Source organism: Typopeltis vanoorti, chromosome 4 (assembly GCF_054136105.1).
Source record: "Typopeltis vanoorti isolate ZY-2024b chromosome 4, IOZ_Tvanoo_1.0, whole genome shotgun sequence".
NCBI lineage: Eukaryota > Metazoa > Arthropoda > Arachnida > Uropygi > Thelyphonidae > Typopeltis > Typopeltis vanoorti.
The window spans coordinates 56,635,425-56,652,467 of NC_143552.1; the positions used below are offsets into that span (position 1 = coordinate 56,635,425).

Here is a 17,043-nt window from a genome sequence, read left to right on the forward strand (position 1 = left end):
TGTAGGCAGCCATTCTACACCACTGCGTAATTCGCATGGCATGCTTCATGGCATGAGAATACTCAGTTGAAAGAAGACGAAGAGTTTTGACGTAAAAGCAGAAACAAAACTGGCAATCTTCCAGGAGCTACGTTCGCAGACTATCGTCCACATTAGTATACGGTAATAACGTGCAATTGGTATAACCTATGCGATTACCGTTTCCTGTGAGAGTTTAGCGTGCATTCGCGATCGCTACTTTTGCTGCCTGTTTATATAATTAAAAGGAATTACGCTACTGATCTTACGCAGTTCCTTGCCTTAGAACAATAATAAACAAATAGGCACGTTGCATGACCGAACAACAGATGCTTGCATCAAAAATTCCAAATGTAATTTTTACGGTATATGAAAAGCACGGGAAAAAAAAAAAAAACGGTTCAGTGCTTCGATGCATAGGACGTCATTCTGGAAAATTATCGGCTGGAAAAAAGTTTCCAGCTTGAAGTTCTTGGAGTAGGTAAGTCTATTGTTCCAGTGTGATTTAGGTCTGTCTTACACTTTGGAAATCCAGTTTTAAAGGTTGCTTAACAGTTTTGGACGTCAAATTTGAAACTCTGCTTTGCTATTTAAAGTACTGCTTCACTATTAAAAAAAAAGAAAAGAAAGTTCAATGGTTGCCGAGAACCCTAGTACTGATTTGGTTCTCAACTCTATTACGAATACGAAGTGATTTAATAGCACCTTAATTTAATATGGCTGACTCAAGAAACTGACGAAAATCTCTTCTAGTTATTACTTAAACAGTTCGTTTTATCCTCAACCAATTCATAATCCACTTTGTGCCCTAAATGGATGATTAGACTACAAGGTTAGAAAGAGCGATCGTTTATCAACTGGCATTGAACTACAGCTTGCTGTAAGACTAATGACTCTAAGTTTTGCAAATAATTAATAGAACTAATATAAGTAGACAGCAAACAACAGTGTATTATATCAAATGTTTGGAATAATTTCAAGCAACGCCCCACCTCCTTGAATATTGTAAAGCGTGCTAATTATTCACAAAAAACAAAATTCGGAATTAATGGTTAGAGACGGAGGAAACATTAATGATGCTGATAATTGTTCTGGAATTGTGGGACTTACAAATGAGATTAAGATCAACCTTCACTTTTTTTCTTCGGTCTCATGCAATCAACTTGAAATAAAACCTTTCTCTTGTGAATAGCGAAAGGCTTCTTGTTGTAAGTAGGTTGGTTAGGTGTCTTGCTTGTTAGTGCACAAGTAATAAGATGCAAATTGAAGGTTGTCGCTTACGGAGGAAAGCTGGAAAATTTCCCGAATATATTTTAAGATTTTTGAAAGTAATTAATTTAATTTTTTTTTAGTTAAAATAATAAAAAAACTGATCTCTTTATTAGAGAAATCAAACATTAAAATCTTATGAATGATAGCGTGAAAAATCAATCAATAAAAAAACGAATAGAAAGAAAGAAATCCAATGTCGATTTCTGAGACACGTTTGTCTGGTTCGGCGTTAACTGCTGCATTCATGTTTTTCAATCATTCTTTTTGGGTGTAAGGAAGATGAGTCGCAGAAAAAAGTGGCCGCGAGGCATTTTACAGGAAATGAGGAGAATTCTCCTACTCCATCAAAGAGTATTGAGGGGGGAGGGGGATTCATTTAAGACCACACGTCTATAGACGGAATGTACAGGTGGGTAGGTCAGATCAAACACCTGTTTGAGACACTAGAACAGGTCAAAAGCAGCAACCTCAACAAGGGTAAGTGGCATGGCAAGGTTGCGATAATTAATTTATATGAGTTGTCTGACCGCCATGTCTGACCTTCGGTTTTTCACCTAACGAAATTCCCTTTTATGAAGACGACATTTAGTTCCTAATAATTGCATTTTAAAAGACGTGTTTGATGATTGCGACGGTTAGAGGGTGGGGTGTGTGTGGGGGAGATTTAAAATTTTATTTGTGGATGGTTTGATTCTTACCTTCTCCTTAAAAGAATGCATTTCTTGGTTCTACAGTTCATGGGATTCAATACTTAGGGGCTAATAGTGAATTACCCATTAAGGAATATCTTTCATAACAAGGAAGTGTTCCCTTAAAATGACTGATGGGTTAATTAAAGAAATATTCTGTTACGAAATAACGCTGTTATTGTCCCTCCGAGTGAAGTCCAAAATTGCCATGCAAATGACCTCTCTCTTTCTGTTTTTCCACGAGCGCTGCTAACAGTCTTCATTTTATTGCATTACCACAATAAAATCATCTCTAAGATGATCTCAGTTACTAAGAATGAGGCCCATAAAAGAAACCATAGCAATCATTACGTACCCTGTTGGTCATCAGCACTTTATTGAGTTCTATTGTTGTCAAGGGGAGGAGAAGCCATGTCCCTTCCATTTCTTATGGTTTCTACGGGTAACGGGCAAACTAGTTCACTGCGAACTCCATCCAGGTTTGACAGTATAAATAAAAAAAAATGCTCTCGTAAATGAGGCTAAAGAAACATAAAACGAGCACATAAACATTAGGGCGTGTCTGCTCCTGCTGTTACGATATTTTGTGGGCTACGGAAAAGAAGGGAAAAAAAAGTATTTGTCTTTTGGAATTAGCCTCCGTTCACTATATCTCATTTCCTTAACTGCTTGCAATCTGCTGAAATGCGCTGGAGTGGGTTTTAGTCTTATGTCACGCTTTGAGCCAAGTTCACTATGGCTGTTTTAGTTTCCACTCTATAGGGTACATAACTGCAATTAATTGAAGTCGCCTAAAACAATGTCACGTTATTTGGGAAAAAAAAAGTTTCAGAACGTAAGAAGGGATCAAGCTAGCTATCTCTGAAACACACGGAATATTATGAAAGAACATTACACGCACGCTTACAGAATTGACTGTAATTATTCGCTAATGTAATTTGGAATGCTGAGCGTATTGATGCAGCCCTTTCTAGGTAACGACGTATTGGAGGTACTAAACGAAAAGAAACAGTTTGATTTTTAGATATAAAGTCATCACCATCATCTCTTTTTCGTTGGAAGCCACTGTAAAACCAGAGCTTTATTTGTGACGTAATGTGGAGATTCTCTATTGTTTCTTATAAACGAACCCGGATGAATGCGATATGACATGGCGTTTCATGTTTCTATGGTAACAGTTAGTTTGAATTGCATATATTATTGAAGAACTTGTATACGTTATATAGTAAAGGATGCTTGAAATTTCACCCACGAAAGGTTGCTCACAGTTTTCTCACATAAAGTGCCGGGGGGGGGGGCTATTTTTCGGGATCCCGCGCTAAAGACTAAACATTGAACGTTTTCATAGCAGTCCAATCTTACAATCAACAGGATGATTCAGTTTATCGTCTCTTTGATAAACAAATACTAAGATAGTGTTGATGGGTATTTGTCTAATTTGTGTTTTTGATAGGGATGCTTTTTTTTTTCTTTTTTTTTTTTTGTGGAGGTTGAGCGTTGTTGACTTCGACAGAGTATCGTGGATATATTTTGCTAGACAGAAATATTTTTCTTAAAATATCCCAGCCTTTTTTTTCTCTAATTTTCTGTCTCCGACCTATTTATGTTATTATTTTTATTTCTTACATTGACGTCTTCTCTAATTTTAAGGAATCTCACCATCTTATTACTACTAAGGCGAGAAAACTGGAGCAACTACACCTAAATGAAGCAGATGGGGCAGGAGTTGGCAGAGATTACGACTTGTTTCTACGGCACTTAATCATTTTTATTGGTGACAAATCTGAGGCGTAGGAGGCTAAGAGGTAAATATGTACCTGATGTAGGCAGAGGATGACTAACCCTCCAGTCTAAGGTGGCGTGGAGGATATCTCAAGGCTAGGAACTTTGCTTGGTCGTTTCCTGCAGTAGCTCGAGAGAGGAAAATCTCGCTTTTATTTATTGTCCTTCCCTTGTTGTTAGCGATGGGAACAAAATTAAACTGTTTGTTGTGTCAACACTCCTCTCAATCAAAGAAACCTGGCAATCGTTTACACAACAGCCTACAGTAAAAAGAATTATGATGGCTTCTAATAAACAGGATATTTTCTTTCGGAAATGTTGTATCATTTTGCTGTATTTTTTCAAATCTGAGACATAAACTGCGGTCCTTATTAAATCTTTATACAAGCTTCCAAATTACTGAACTGTTTTTTTTTTTAAAATTAGGATTAAACATTCTTTTTATTCATGCTCGTATTATTATTATTATTATTTTACTATTTCTTTTCTCTCAATAATGTCAAAATAATCACCTTTTGACTTCATCCATTGTTATAAAATATTAAACACCTGCATTGAACGTGACTTTATGCACGCGCGCAGTTATTTTGCGAACTGGAATTTGAGATAATGGCTCCAGTGGAACATAGAACGTTATCCTCTAATCTTGCGAAAAAAAATGAAGCGTTAAAGGCTTTTTTTTCCATATAAGGAAATAACCCTTAATTGAACCAATCTACTTGTTAAAACGATGACGCATGAATGAAATATCGAATCCTCATTAGTGTTAGGAACTTTGTTGAACCAATTATTGGAGGGAAATGGAAGCAAAGTGTGGAAACGACACAAGTTGTTTTTTAAACAGTTGATTGTCCATCAAATTATTTAAAATGTATTGTTTTCGCTATGAGGAAACTCGGGTTTTTCGTCCCTCAAAACAGGCAAACCTGTCAAAAGAATACACGCAATTGTGCAGCTATAGGACACTATGGGAATAAAGATTAAATTAGGAAGGAACGATGCCAGATAGGACACTGTTACACAAAATTCTGAGACGTTCAATAGAAATAGCAAAATGCTGATGCTACAAATGCTCGTTTTTATCTTTATTTTTTCATATTTTTTATCTGATAGATATTTCTCTATTCATCCAACAAGAACAGGAGGAATTTTAGGACTAGATAGTTTTCCTTAGGCCATTCGTACATAAGGTGTCGGATTTCTGACCTATGTTGCTTGAGGAATAAGGGCGAAACCACACCCTAACAAGAAAGCCGGTGAAATATCTTAGAAGAATCTCAGGATCCCGAGTTGCGTTTTTCCATCTCAAAAACCAATCAGGACCTTCTTTGGAATCTGTACGTTTCCGTTGTTGGCGAGCAAACTCGAACTTCAACAAATGAAATTGAGATTCTGGAGAGATCCGATAGAAAAGAGATTTCTGTCATCTAATTAACTGTTTCTCCATCACAGTACCTTTCCCCACGTATTGAAGATAGAGAGCGCATGCAACATGTTTGTCCTTTCTCAGGACTATGGAACAGCACAGTCGAATTTAAAAAACTGAAAACCTGAGGCTTAAATTTTGGGCATTGATGGATATCTAAGAAACTAGGTGGACTGACATCATACCCTTTAAGTTCTTTGCAAATCGGCCAATTGGTCACACACACACACACACACACACACATGCAGACTGTCGTTCTTAACTCCATCTTGAACCCCCACGGACAGTCTCCAGTTATCTCTTAAACCACACACTTCAACTCTCTGTCCAGAAATTACTAGCACCGAGCTAATTAACATTCACTAGTGCACGTGGCGACTGTCGGCCCCACCCAGCCATCCAGCCATCGGCTCAAGTAGTGGCCTCGGTACCTGGCCGTTGTCAAATTAGTGATTACGCTCCGGTCGACGCCAGGTGAACGTCCTTGATCAGTTTTATGCGGGCGCTTGTTATCGGTCCAGCCCGATCGCCTGTCCCTGTCTACGGTAGGTGTGACCTGACGGCGGTGCTAGCGTCTACTGATTAACTTGTAGCTCTGGATTAATGATCACGTGCAAAATTAAAGTTTGATAGTTCCCTTCTTTTTCTCCCCCCTTCCCCCCAGATTCGGTCCAGGAGTGAAGAATCGAGGAACTCAGATAACGAACCGGAGACAAAAACCGTACAAGGAGGAGGATGGTGTGGTACATCAAAGACCAAGACATTTCGTTGTTCGCAAAATCCGAGTCCCACACACACACACACACACACACACACAAAATGTAATAAGGGGTTGTCACGAGCGTTGAAATCATGCCCAGGGGATATTGATGGTACCCGATGATAACACCACGTGGTGACATGTACTTCGACTGAGTTTTGACCTTTCGGTGAAATTCTCGAAGCTCCCGAATTACTCACTAACACACAAAGAAGATGGCGCAACTTGCAACCCTCTAATTACGGAAATACCCATTTGTAAGCGCTACGACTATGCAACCTTCTCCATGTACGAATTTGCATCTTTGTTTGGTAACGAAACTGGAGCGCAGACAGGTGACACCATTCAATTTGCCACGTCGATGCGCGCCTTGAACGGGGCATCGAAGTTCTCCTTGATAGAAAAGCCCACATTGCATGTTCGCAATGGGTTATCGTGGGATGATGGAGAAATGTCAAAGCCATATTCAAGGTAAAAATACCTATTGAAATGCATTCGATTTTCGAAGGTTTTCTTACCCCAATTCTGTTGATCATTACGGTAAACAGACAATGGTGCTAATCCAGACAATAATCACAGATGTGGGCAGTTCTTTTGCCTTAAAGACGCACAACCGAATTTTTTTGGAAAAGATTCTTCGCTATTTCAAATACTAGGAATCGTAATCTATCGAGTTCATTTCACAGATGTTTCCCTGTTTGAAAGCCTCTGCAATCAATACAATAACTGTATAGCAGGTATTAATCTGAAAATGAGCTTCATGCGGTTGCTAGACTTCGTAATACAGTATTTCTTAAATTGTGTTCCACGGAGTCCTAAGGTTCTGCTGGAACTTGTAGGGCTTTCGCAAAGAATACAGACTTTTATAACTTGTATTAGATGTAGTTTCTGAAGAAGAAAGAAATCCTTCAGTAAATGGATAAAATGCTAATTTCTACAGCAGTTATGTTACTATTTGCAATGTCATTTTGCAGGTCACGTTTTATTACCACAATTCCTCTCCAATAACTCGAAAAATTTAAGAAATTCTGTGTAGTGTAGAATAGGGAACTGCCTAAAACTGCGTTTTAGGCAGAAAACTATTATCTACACTGACCATTGTTCTGGCGTGCAATTACGAAAAGTGATTACTTCAAACACTTCCTTCAATTACTGCTCCGCGTTAGTTATGAATTTGGAACTTACTGTTATATTGCTATGCAGAAACATATTAGTTGGATTAGTTGTAAGAGTGCGTCAGGATCTAAAACATTGTTTTGCTTGCAAACAAAAATAACTTTATGTTTTAGATCCTTCGAGTCTTTTTAATTTTATTTCTTCAATCTACTGGGTGATCTTACCGTTGATTCTGTCTCTTTAAAATTGCGAATGGTTGAAGTTTGATAACACAACCTGCATTATCATTCTCCGAGATGAAATAGAAATTGGAAGCGATGATAACAGCTATATACAATTCAGCATTCAGCTCCACTCGTCTATCCATTTTTTTTTCATTTCCATCGATACATTTCTTGCTCAGTGCAGACTTTTAATGTTTTCTCCAGCTTTGTATATAGCCGATATCACTGCCAGGTGTACTTTCAAAGATTTTCGAGTTTATTTTACACAATACGAGTAGTTGAATGATAATAATTTTAAGGACATTTTATTTTTCGAGAGAGAAAGATGCTTGTCTTTCAGAAGCAAGTCAGTATACTATGGCTAATAATCGGTCTACGCTAGAAGTCACACACGAACAGTGAATTATGAAAAGCTATAAATTCTTTAATCTCTCTATCTTTGTTCAAAATAAAGTATTTATTGATCTGGCCTCGTATTTTTTACGGTTCTTGAAGGCAAACAATTTACGATAATCGCTCTTGAATGATGGGAAGTGCTCTTTAAAATGGAAGGATACAAAGAATGCAAGCAATCTTGTATCCTTGCAAAGTAAAATGATTACTTTGTCAATTTTCCTGATATGTTACGTTATTTAAAAAAAAAAAAACTTCTATAAGGAAAAAGGAAAACTTTTAAAACGGGAAAGAAAAAACGGATGCCTATTAGAATCCAGTCACAGAGTAATCAAGATAGCTTTTGACCCTAAAGTGGCAGTTTCCCCCACCGGACCAGCCTTCATAACACAGCGTGACTTTCCTTAGAAGAAAAATAAACATTCTGTAGGTTGAACTCGAAAACACTGGTCACGGAGCGCTTTTTCTTTTTTTTCTTTTTTCCCACACATTCTTTTGAGCAGTTTCATCGATTTTTTACATTTTTTTTTTTAAATTTCTTGATTTCCAAAACTCCTTGAAAGCCTTTCTGACTTTCATTTCCCTGTCCAGTCGAAAACAAGAATCTGCGTTTCTTTAACCCCCGTGATAATGGGATTTATCCGAATTACTGTCGGCAACGTTGTTCTCTAGACCCTGCGTCTGTTGAACAGCGGGAGACTTTTGTTGAGTAGACGATTGAGGCGAATGCGTTCGCGGAAGATCAGTGACATTGCCCCAACAGGGTTACATCAGCAGGCCACATGACATCTTGGGCAAGCGTCTGGCCGATGGTAGAGAAGGAAAAGCTATAAATAAAACCATGCAGACATTCCTGTCCCCCCCCCCGCCTCATCCCCGTAACAGGCTTTAATAAATTGAGCCAAGGGAAAGAGAGTTTGAGCATCCTTTGTCATAAAACACCGTCTTAGCAGGTATGATTGTTTGGATATCTTTAAGAAGTTTTCGTATGCCCATCTCCCTCCTTCCTGATTGTCATATACGAGAAATATTCCTGAATAGTACATTTTCAATCTTCCTGACTCACACAAGCACGTCTTATAGTTTTTCCTGCTCAAAGATTCTTATTGTTGAATGTCGAACGCATTTGTTGTAGAGGGATAATTTTTACCCTTCCATCCGTATTGCTGGCATAAAAAAAAATTCCCTGCTTTTAAATAAATATATCAACATGTTTACATTTTAAGATCACCACGTAAGTAAACTTTACTGAAGGCCAATCTAAATTGTTTTGGAATGAAATCATCGCACACAAAAATGTTTTTCATACTCTCCACTATTATTCTACGCTGTCACTAGCTGTCTATCCGATACTGAAAACAATTAACCCAATCGCTCGCTCGATACATTGTAAAGGAATTTTTCATAGTTTTTCAATGTTCGTAGCGTGTTAGGAGTTCGCCTCCCGTGCATCCTTAAACGACATGTCAGTTTGGGTCATTGTACTGAACCGTCACGCAAACCTCATATATGAAACATATAAAATGCTACCAATCAGTGGTAAGTCAGGTTTTTATGTCTCTCTTTCAGTTGTTATTGCAGATTTTTTTTTATTTTTTTCCGTTTCAGAGTAATTATCACCACGCATGCGTGATTAAATGATGGGATATTACTACTCACATGATGGAATACAAAACTTGTCGATTATATAAATTTCCATGACCCTTGTTACGAAGTGTAAGCCTCTCCCTAGAACAACAACAACACCCACCAACTATTGTTTGCATTTTTTTTTTCTTCTTCTTCCCAGTTCTTCTGACTGACGAATGTTTAGCATTGAACCACGCTTTCCTTAAGGGCTGCAAATGTACGGTAAAGTTTAAGGACCCGTTCTCCAGACAGCAGGGAGCCATTGTTATTAGGACATAAATAAATGGAGTTACAGCGAACGTTCCGGGACCGGTTGATAGAGGTCCACACTTTCTTCCGCTGTGTCAAGGGCTAGGGCACTTCCTATTGGTTTTTATCGCAAGCTGGTCTTTCATTCAGATGAAACATGCACTAAACCGATAGCAAGTGGGAGGAGGGGGGAAAGAATAATAAAAATAGAAGAACAGTTTGAACTAGTAAACACAAGCATTTGGGCGCGCACTTCCAATCGAATGGATGAGTTTGTGAGTGTGATGCAATTTGTAACACATTTCTTAGTGAGCAAGCTGGGATTTGGCTATTTCTCAGAGAAAAACTAAATACTTTAACCAAACCACTTTTCTGACTTAACATTCCCAAAACTATTTTGAAGGGTTTCAGGATTAGAAATCTTTATTCCGTTTACAAGATACTGGCCATAAAATTAAAAGTATCTGATACTAATTTCATTTAACTTAGCTGACCTTTCATTTAGTACTATAATAACCTTAACTTCTTAAATCAGGGGACCGTTTTTAATGTGATCATTAATAATAAACACACAACTTTTACGTGTTATAAATTTTGTTTGTATCTACAAAATCATATGCTGCATTTATGAGCCATCTTTATGACTTCTATAATAGCGTTACACATCACTGAAAGAGTTATTTCAATATTCAAAATAAATAAGACGTAACTTGAGTTGAAACGAATCTTTCTACTAATTCATCATCATCATCAAATTCCTGACATGTACCCTCAAGGGGTGTACAGGATATGATAGTACTACATGAAAAAATTACATCATTACTAATTTCCTATCTACAATTTTCCTCCAAATCAGTCTGTTACTTATCAAGACGCCTACATTATCAGATCTTATATTTCTATCGTCTAAGGCACTTTGTACCGTATCAATCCGCCTATATCTTGGTCTTCCTCTGGGTTGTTTTCCTGCCAACCTGGCAGAGAACACTTGTTTTGCTAATCTTTCCTCGCCCATTCTGTTTAAGTGACCATACCACCTGAGATTAGCTCTGCTAACGCATTCCTGGATGTTGACAATGTCAAGTTCTTTCCTAATATCCTCGTTTTTAATATGATATTGCCATTGATGCCATCTGTTCACGCCTCTAATCTTTCTCAGGACTCTCATATCTGCAGTCTCTAGTCTTTGGTCAAGTGTTTTACTTCTGACCCAGCTCTCAGATCCATAAGTTAAAACTGGTTTGAACACTGTTTTGTATACAGCTAATTTAGTGTTTTGGCTAATTTCTCTTTTATTCCATATGAATTTATTCAATTGACTTCCTACCATTCCAGCTTTGCTGATTCTGTTGTCTATTTCTATATTTAATTTACCATCTTCAGTAAAAATCGTGCCTAAGTAGGTAGCTGAAATGTTTCACTTGTTCCACAGGTTCTCCATTCACAACACAGTTGACATTTTCAATGATTCTGCCTATTTTCATTGTCTTTGTCTTTTTATTGCTGACCTATATCTATTACAACAGTTATTCAATTTCGTCAGGGAATCTTGCAAACTTATAGCGGATTTATTTAGAAGTATAACATCGTCCACATAAAGCAAAGAGCTGACATTAACATCTCCAATTCTGATATCATGTTTAATAGCACTTTCCTTCATAATGTGATCCATATAGATAATTAATAACAGAGGGGATAATGTACATCCTTGTCTCACACCAGATTTAACATTAAACCATCTTCCTGTACTTCCTTCAATTCTAACTGCTGACTTACAACTCAAATAAAGACTAAGTATTGCTTGATATAATGCCCCATTGACACCATATAACTGCAGCGTATTGAATAGCTTCTCTCTTGTCATATCCTTTTCCAGATCGACAAAACTAATTCATCAATCCCTAAATAATATTAGAGAGTGTCTCCTCTCTTCATATACTAAACCCTGCTAGAGCGGCAAAAAAAAGTTGGCGATATGATTTGATAGGTCAGGGGCACATATGAATATCATCAGTGATTAGTTGCAATATTCCAGTTGCATTTTGTTACATTTTCGGCGGCGAATGTATCCTCAATCACTAAAGACTTTTTTTTTTATGTTGCTCCCATCGACGAAGGCTATCATTAGAACCTATGGACTATACTATATTGTATAGTCCATAGTACTATAGACAATGTACGTGGTTGGGTTCGCATATGTTTGTTTACTTTTTGTGCTGTAAAATCTGAATGGAATCTGAAGGGAATCCAACAACCGATTGTTTTCGTTTAACAACAGAAGTGGGAGTAAATAGACTAAATATAACTTTAAAAAATGTTCCTAGAATAGAATGAGAACCAAAACAAATGAAAGCAGAAGAGAAAGATTCAGATTTTAAACTTTGAAATAAAGATTGAACCGTCTCAGTAAATCGAAACAAACTCCTATTGCTGGTCATTAAGTATTTTCTTTATTCCTATAAACAAACAGTAAGGTTGACATGTACAGTAGTTGGCCATACTCTTCACAAGAAGAAATCATATAAAATATCCAAGAAATCGTTGAAAAAAATATGGCTTCTTTTATACCGTAACCAAAATGTGATGTGAAAAACACAAATGTCAATTGTGTTTAGATATTTTAAAGTCACATGACTGCCCTTTGGACGGAAAAGAAAGAAATGCAGAGTCTCTCTCTCTCTCTCTCTCTCTCTCTCCAATTAGAATTAAAATTATTTATGCTTCTTATGTTTAAAACAGGAGGAGGGAGATAATGGACGGCAGCTCCATTTTTAACGGACACTTCCGTGGATCGCATCGTTCAATCGACTTTGACCAAATACGGTAAGACGGAATTTAAGACGCCAATATTCCTGCAACATTAATAACACAATTAATAAAAACAGTGTCAATAAATTACCAACTTCTAAACTGCAGCCAAACTTTTTTTTATCATAGGAGATGTTTTCAGGAGAGGAGATAGACGTTGGAGGATACCTCAAATTGGTTGCCATGCTGGTAATAATTTAAGAACTTACACGATAAAAGAAAAAGAAATCACCACTGCAGTTTTGCCGTCTCGCACAAGCGAATGTAGAAACCAAAGCCATGATTATTTTATTCTTATAACCATTAAGCAATATTTATAACGTCTGTAATTTTGTTATTTAGGATCAGATACGAATTTTGTGCAACTTGCTCATAGACTTTATAAAGTGATTTTTTTAAAAAAATTTTGAACTGCTGGATGTTTAAGATTAGAATGCGAAACAAACCCAAGTCAAATCTGTAGTCAATATTAATAATAAATTAAGTGGTTGGTTGGATATTCGACTGTGAATGTTCAGCTTCGTTCAAAAATTTCTGAACACTTATGAATTTATTTCACGACATTGTAACATAAATATATACCGTAGTGCTACTTGTAATAACATCGAGAAAAAACAAATAAATACATTTAAAAAAAATGCCTGAAATTAGTTTAAAAGAATGTATCATTTTTTTTATTGATTTGTATTTCGAGACAGCATCTATTGGATTTAGCAGACAGGATTAGCACCCGAAGCTTAGAATGCAAGATCAGCGCAAACAGGTCAGACGAGTATCTTCTAGTGGAAGACATCAAAGGTAGCAATATGGAACAGCTAAAAAAAAAAAATAAAAAAAACTTAATTTATCTGCGTCCTCTACCGAACAAGAGAAACAACTTCTTGATAACTGAAGCAGTGGAGCAAAGTAATGTTAGGCTTAATGACGATCAGTGGTTTCTGAATTTGTTCAAGTTCTATTCATTGAAAAGGTACACTGGAATTTTATAAGTGCAGAGATGTCAAAAGATTTATACTTCTGATTAAAAAAATAAAAAAAATAGATATCCCCCCCCCCCAAACCTACCAAGTTGGGAGCGGGAGAGGATAATAAGCATTAAAGATTGGTATGAATTATAATGATATAATAGTATTATTTTAATCCCACTATCTTATTTATAATGCTATTATATTAATGACAATTGAATGAAGTGCGCTTTCAAAATCAGCGATGTGGACATACTAGGAAAAAATAAGCCAGTATTTGCACATTGATGATTATGATGACAGGCAGAGAGATGAAGAGAAGAACAATGATTGATGACGAACGTTTTCCCATAGGAAACTTCTGAATTCTAATCATCATCACAAACAGATAGACAGGAGAAGCGATCTAGGAATAGGGAAAACAACCATCACAATAAAACACAAGCACACACGTGTCAGCTCATTCCAGGATGGCAATTTACTCATCAGAAAGCCTTTTTTTTAATGGAATTTTCCTTTCCGTACAATCTGAAGCCTCAATTTTGCAGAGGCTTGGCTCCATGTCTGGATGTCATTTATTCACTTCACACTCCATATTTCCTCAAAACCATTGAGGAAATATGAAGTGTGAAGTGAATAAATTGATCCGAACTTCAAGGTGTGGCTCTGGAATCTATCTGAAGGAAAATGTGCGCCTTGGTTCATCGAGCAAGACCTTTACCAGGCGACCCTATCGACTAATATATCAGCAAGGTTTGGGCAAAAGTCCAGCTGTACGACACCACGACGAAGGCTGTTATTGCTACGGTAGTCATTTGGGTCAATTGAACTGAGGCCACATCAGTTAAGGGTGTGGTGAGAGGAATGTGTAGTTTGTTTCTCACATAACGTGGCACTGCTGCGTGTGTGTGTGTGTGTGTGTTTTGCGTATGCAAAAGGCAAAAAAGAGTGGCAAAGAATTGTTTTTAGGCCTAATTTACGTTGTAGATGAGGAGGATAAAGAGAATATTGATATGGGGGAAAAAAAAAGAGAAATTTGTTAAGTGTAGTAACCTTTTATGTCTTAAAATCGATTGGAAAAAAAAGTGTTCACGAAGGCTATTTTTATCATTGGAAAACGTGCCTTATGTCATCCCATTTGATAAACTTGCTCCGGGGGAATATTTCTACAACATTAACTGCGGTCACGTGCCACAAGAGTGTGGCAATAATGGTTGACCTTTTCACGAAGGAATGAAACCCAATAGACTTAAATCTATGCATTGCTTTTTTCGTTTGTTCTTTCGATTTTGCCTGCGGTAGAGAAAGAACACATTTAAAATAACATCCGAGCAATTTCGTTCTCGTCTTTGCCATCTTTGCATTCAAATTTAAAACTCATAACCTCAGCATAGCAATCAGTTAGCTGCTTCGTGCGCATGTTTTAAGGGGAAAAAAAAAAAAAAAAAAAGAGGAAGTGACGTCATGACCTCTGTCGTTGGGAATGCAATGTGGCGGTCAGTGACTTGACCCTTGATTAGACCTCCAGCACTTTCTTTAGGTTTTCTTCTTCTTCTTACCACGAGAAATACCGCTGAATATGAAGATTAAGATCGCTTTAGGCAGAGTTTTTTCTTCTTTTTCTTTTTACCCTTTCTTTCCTTTTGCAAACACAAAAAGAAAGAACGATGCCAGAAAACATCAAAACGTGTTTTTTTTTTTTTAACTAATATAAAGCTTTTGTTTTTATTTATTTATTTTATTCAGATGCAATTATGTTAGGGAGTAAGTCCATCAATAGCATTTTGGTTGTATTTGATATTTTCCTATTTCATTTTTAAAATTATGTTTATCGTGGTGACATTGTTTGAATCACCCATCGCCCGACCTAATTTTAAATACTTCTTTTTAAAAATATATTAAAGGATTAAAATATTGAGCATAATAAAAATTGACATATACAACTTAATTTATAATTTTATAAATTTTAAGATATAATTTGTTACGTAATTTTATATACTTATATACTGTATAATTTTAGATGCATAATTTAAAAGAGTATTTCTTTCACTGATTTTATAAATATAAGCGAAAATGAATTATATTAAAAAAAAAACAAAAAAACATTTATTTGTATGGTTTGCTTTATGAATGCAGTTATAATCATCTGCCGTCTTCTCACCCTAATTCCCTAAGTTAAAAAAAAAAAAAAAAAATGCACCAACGACTCGGTGCAGTTTGATTGTTTATTCAAGTTCTGAGTTCCACACGTGAATCTAGTAATTACGGGAAAGGGGGACAACTTACTATTGTATCAAAATGATGAACATGTAATTACATACAGATGGCAATTCTCTTGAAGAAGCTAAATCGTCCTGATTAACTATATCAATAAAATTTTCATTATCTTCTTATTTTAACGGAGGTTATCTGATATGAAAACTTTTAATTTTTCGAGGAAAAAAAGAAAGTTCTTTAACGATTGAAGTTGCCGAATTTTTTCCCCTTCAACATCCCAGTCTCTCTCTCTCTCTCTCTCTTATATATATATATATATTTTATTTTATTTATTTTTTTTTCAACGACTTAGGTTATCGGTTAATAACTAATCGGACCACCCCACTGCCTTTCTATATTTCGTCGCGCTGATTTCTAACGTGGTGTTAGTTCTGCATGAACAGAATTAGGCCTCTGTGCTGGCTAACCTCACGCAACCAAAGGGGAAAGGGAACATTTAAGCTTGTGCGTTATCGCCAGCCCAAATGCACAATGACAGACTTAGTAGTTTTCGAACCCTTTCTTGTTCCTATTGTAGGGAACGAACGAAGAAATAGTAGGGAGAAAGGGGGCAAGGAGTACTATTACCGAATGTCTACTCGGTTATAGAATGTCACGTCTACAACCTCCGGTTTATTGCTGATCCCCCGTGTCTGTCAGTTGAGGGTTGGATGAGGTAAGTGACCTCGAGTTCTTTTGCGTTTGTCAAGAACGCTACACAGGTGTGCAGGAAAAAGAAAGTGGCGAAGAACGAGGAAAGTTTGGAGCCGTGAGATGAAAGGGGGGGGGGGAGTTGGGAGAAAATGGATGAGTACAAGTTCACACTGCTGATGTTTTACAAGGTCTCCCCTTTTCGTCGTGGATAGTTGACGATAGCGCTTGTGGAACTCGTGAGCAATTCAAAAAAGGTAAAATTAAATCATTTTTTGTAATTCAGGATGTGATAAACTGCTTTGGGGAGTTTGGTTTGCATTCTTTCTTAGGAAACATTAGCTTGTTTCGTATTCTTTGGGAGGAAATGTCAGTCTTTATGCAGTACCATCTTAGTTACGTAGCTGAAAAAAGAAAGAGATGTACGATGGAAAGACTCAAAATAATGAATAGTTGACAGAAGGAGGAGTGAAATGCTAGAGAAGGTCTCTAAGAGACAATCACGTATATGTCTTTCGCTATCAGAGTTCGCATTAAACGGCAAATGCGTCCTCCAGTGCACACAATGCAACCCTCCCATTAAAGGATTATGCTTGCGTTCAAGGTCTTGACACCTATTCCTGCATCCTCAGAATAAATGGGTGGTGCAAACCGCATCACGAGCACATCGCGTGTATTTTTATAAGTGCACTAACACAGCTATTCTTTCTAATCTTCCCCATCAATCTTTGTCTCATTGGTGGGCTTGGAATCTTTTTAGACGTAACCCAACTACTTATCGGACATCTGTTCATCGAGTTTGATT

At 36.9% G+C, this 17,043-nt stretch overlaps 1 protein-coding gene across 3 annotated transcripts in view; it reads left to right on the plus strand.

Moving 5' to 3' along the window:
* The first annotated feature begins 364 nt into the window (after positions 1-364).
* LOC150107325 (protein grainyhead-like) overlaps positions 365-17,043 on the plus strand; it is a 185,120-nt gene continuing 168,441 nt past the window's right edge. For all 3 annotated transcript variants that reach the window (XM_090391810.1, XM_090391812.1, XM_090391811.1), the window contains exon 1: positions 365-499. The gene's annotated coding sequence lies outside the window, so the exon portion shown is untranslated. The remainder of the gene's footprint in view (positions 500-17,043) is intronic.